General features: G+C 38.9%; 1 protein-coding gene and 1 pseudogene across 9 annotated transcripts in view; one reads left to right on the plus strand and one right to left on the minus strand.

Moving 5' to 3' along the window:
- The window catches only part of Mia2 (melanoma inhibitory activity 2), a 119,078-nt gene that overhangs the window by 80,125 nt on the left and 34,755 nt on the right, over positions 1-4,198 (minus strand). The window lies entirely within an intron of this gene.
- LOC101588208 overlaps positions 2,821-4,198 on the plus strand; it is a 5,669-nt pseudogene continuing 4,291 nt past the window's right edge.

Below are 4,198 nucleotides of genomic sequence, written 5' to 3' on the forward strand. Positions count from 1 at the left end.
TCAATCTTTTTTTTTTTTTTTTTTAACAGTCTCACTATGTAGTTCAGGCTGGCCTCAAACTCACAAGTGATCCTGCTGCCTCAGCCTTATGAGTGCTGGGATTACAGGCATAAACCACCATGCCTGCCACCTCTATCTTTAGAAACAATCATAGCCAGGTGTGCCCACACTTGTAGTCCTAGCACTCGGGAGGCTGAAGTAAGAGGATCTGAGGCCAGCCTGACCTACACAGTAAGACCTTGTCTAAAAATTTTTAGAAGTAACATTTGTAAAAATATTTTAGCTACTACAGCCAAAAGGTAAAGTAAAATCACAAAAGGAAATCTAATACAATTAAAGGGAAAAACAGGGCCAGCCTGATAGCTCAGCGGACTAAAACACCTGCTTAGGCAGAGTGCAGCGGCCAGGCTTCGATACACCGCCTGCCGTACTGGCACACGCCTGTAATCCCAGCACTTGCAAGGCTGAAAACAGGAGAATCACTACGAGTCTGATCTACGTAGTGAGACCCTGTAGACCCTGTCCTAAATACGGGGGGGGGAAAAAAAAGGAAAAACGGGCAACTCAACAATAGTTGGGGATTTGAAGTTCTCACTTTGTTTTCTGCTCTCACTTTCAATAACTCAAAAACTTAACAGCAGGCCAGCAAGAAAATCACAAAAGTTACAATTTAGCTAGAGCTGTAATGCAACTAGAGGTAACATACCAACAGAACATACCACCCAACAACAGCAGAAATCACAGTTTTTTCAAGTATATACACGTAACAGTTTTCAAAAAAGACCCATATGTTGGGCCAGGAAGATGGTTCAGTGGAATAAGTACTTCCCTGGCAAGCACAAGGGCCTGAGTTCAATCCCCGGTTCCGTCAAAAAGAAAAAAAAATTTGTTAAGCTGTAAAATGAGTTTGCCCCTTTTAAAGGCTGAAATTACACAAAGTATCTTCCCTGACAACAATGAATTAAAATTAGAAACCAGTAACAAAAGCAAACTTGGAAAAGTCACAAATATGAGAAAATAAATAATAATCTCCTAAATAAATAGTAGGCTAAAGTAGAATTCACAAAATAAGTTAGAAAGTAACAAAGAATGGAAACAAAAAGGCAACATATCAATACTTACAGGATACTGTTACAGCAATGTCTAAAGGAAGTTTATAGTTGTAAAAATCTAGTTTATTTATTTTTATGTATTTAGTACAGGGTCTCACTACACTAATCTGACTCATAGTGGTCCTCCTGTTTTCAGCCTCCCAAGCACTAGGACTACAGATGCATGCCAGCAGGCCCAGGGGACGGGCCTTTGGCAGGGATATGGAACCCCTGGGCCCCGTGTCTGCCTAAACAGGTGCTTTAACCGCCTGAGCAAATGGTGTTTACCCAGTAGCCTAACCTTCAAAACAAAAAACTCAAAGTGAATAAATATGTAAGAAAAAGTAAAATAACCCTAAAGCAAGCAGCTGGGTGAAAATATAAGACCAAAAAAGTTTAGTGACTAAAAAAAGACAGAAAAATCAATAAAACCAAATGTTGGTTTTTAAAAAGATCAACCTAATCCAAAAGAAAATAATAATAATAATCAACAAACTAAGCATACATTTAGGTGACAAAAAATCTTAAAATTGACTAATAAAATCAGTTACTAAATCAGGTACTAAAATCAATTAAAGAAATATTACTAACAAAATTAAAGAAATAAAGATACAAGTATTATAAACAATTGTATGCTTACAAATCAAACCTAAAAAATGGATAAATTCATAAAAACACACATGCTGAGAAAACTAATTCAGAAATAGAAAATCTCATTAGTGTTATAAAAAATCAACAATAATTAAAAACTTCCAAAAGAGAAAAGCCTAGAACCAGATGATTTCAAGGCTGAATTTTATCAGAAAAACCAACACCAATCATTTGGGAACATGTCTTAATTCCTTTTATTTACCCTGCTAGGAAGCCCCAACATACTTCACAAGAAAAGAAAACCATACACCAATGTATCTTATGAATATAAATGCAAAAATATTCAATAAACTAGCAAAGTGAATCCGGCAGCATGCAAAAGGGGTTATATACCATGACCATGTAGGATTTATCCCAAGACTTCAAGGCTATAGTTTAACACATAGCACAAAGAAACAGAATGAAATACAAAAACAGGACTGCATGTAATCACCTCCATAGACAAGGAGGAAGCATGTAACAAATTCTAGCATCATTTCACGATCAAACATTTCAGACGAGGATTACAGCGAACTTGTTCAACCGGACCAGGAGCACCTGCGCAAACCCCACAGCTAATAGAGGTAAAAGAAGCAAAGCTTTCCCCTACCATGAAAAACAAAGGCATCCACTTGTATTCAACATTGTACTAGAAATTCTGGTCAGGTCAATGAGGTAAGAAAAGAAATAATAAATAGCTGGATTGGAAAGGAAGAAGTAAAACTATCTGTTTGAAGATGATATAATCTTGTATACAGAAAATATTAAAGAACCCACACACAAAAAAGCTAAGACAATAAACAAGTTTAGGGCCGGGGAGATGGCTCAGTGGAATAAGCGCTTCCCTGGTAAGCGCAAGGGCCTGAGTTCAATCCCCGGTTCCACCAAATAAATAAATAAACAAACAAACAAGTTTAGCACTGTTGCAGGATACAAACTCAACACAGAAAAATCATTCTCATTTTTATCCAATAGCAAAGAGCAACCTAAAAGTGAAATCTAAAAATCACTTTCATTTTGAGTAGTACCAAAAAGAGTAAAATACACCAGTTGTGGTGGCATGTGACTATAATCCCAGCACCTGGAAGGCTGAGGCACGATGATTGTGAGCACAAGGCCTGCAAAGGCAACAGAGTAAGTTCCAGGCCAGCATGAGGTACAAAGATCCTGTTTCAAAACATCAAATAAGGGGCCAGGGAGATGGCTCAATGGAATAAGCACTTCCCAGGGCCTGAGTTCAATCTCCGGTTCTGCTAAAAAAAAAAAAAAAAAAAAAAAAAACCACCAAATAAACACACTGAAAACTACAAAACAGGCTGAGCATGGTGGTGCAAACCTATAACCCCAGCACTCGGGAAGCTGAGAGGGGAGGATTGTTGTGAGGTGGAGACCAGCCTGGGCTACAAAGTGCACTCAAGACCAGCCTGAGCTGCATAGTGAGACCCTGTCTCAAAAAGACAGACAGAGAGAGAAAGACAAACAGACAACTACAAAAAAATGTTGAAAAGTAGCTAAGGAAAATCTACAACATGGAACGACACCCTGTGTTCATGGGGTAGAAGATAATGTTGTCAAGACACTAACACTACCCAAACTGATCTACAGATTTCAATGCAGACTCTATCAAAATTCCAATACACCTGTATTAGAGTACCAACAATAAATATTTGCTAAGAAAAAATTCCAAGATACTTTTTGTAGAAATGGACAAGTTTATCATAAAATTCAGACAGAGATGGGGCTGGTGAGATGGCTCAGTGGTCTAAAGCACCTACTTAGAACAAGCTAAGCTAAGCAAAACACAGGGACCGTGGTTCAATCCCCAGCACCACATGCCAGCCAGCCCCGCCCCCTGGTGGGCTGAGCTGGCCACACACACACTAAATAAACAAATAAATAAATAAATATTAAAAAAAAAAAATTCAGACAGAGGAGCCTGAGGAAGAGGGCGGCGGTGGTGGAGACTGAGTAGAGCCGGGTGACAGGATATTGGTGCTAGTATTAGGAGACCTGCACATCCCGCATTGGTGCAACAGCTTGCCAGCTTAATTCAAGAAGCTTCTGGTGCCAGGAAAGATTCAGCACATTCTCTGCACTGGAAACCTTTGCACCAAAGAGGGTTATCACTATCTCAAGACCCTGGCTGGTGATGTTCATATTGTGAGAGCAGACTTCGATGAGAATCTGAATTACCCAGAACAAAAAGTCGTGACAGTTAGTTCAAAATTGGTCTAATCCATGGACATTAAGTTATTCCATGGGGAGATATGGCTAGCTTAGCCCCAATGCAGAGGCAGTTTGATGTGGACATTCTTATCCCAGGACACACACACACAAATTTGAAGCATTTGACCATGAAAATAAATTCTACATTAACCCTGGTTCTGCCACTGGGGCATATAATGCCTTGGAAGCAAATATTATTCTGTCATTTGTGTTGATGGATAGCCAAGCTTCTTTTTTCTTTTTTTTTTTTT

This window comes from Octodon degus, unplaced genomic scaffold (genome assembly GCF_000260255.1).
Source record: "Octodon degus isolate 3935 unplaced genomic scaffold, OctDeg1.0 scaffold00265, whole genome shotgun sequence".
Classification (NCBI taxonomy): Eukaryota; Metazoa; Chordata; class Mammalia; order Rodentia; family Octodontidae; genus Octodon; species Octodon degus.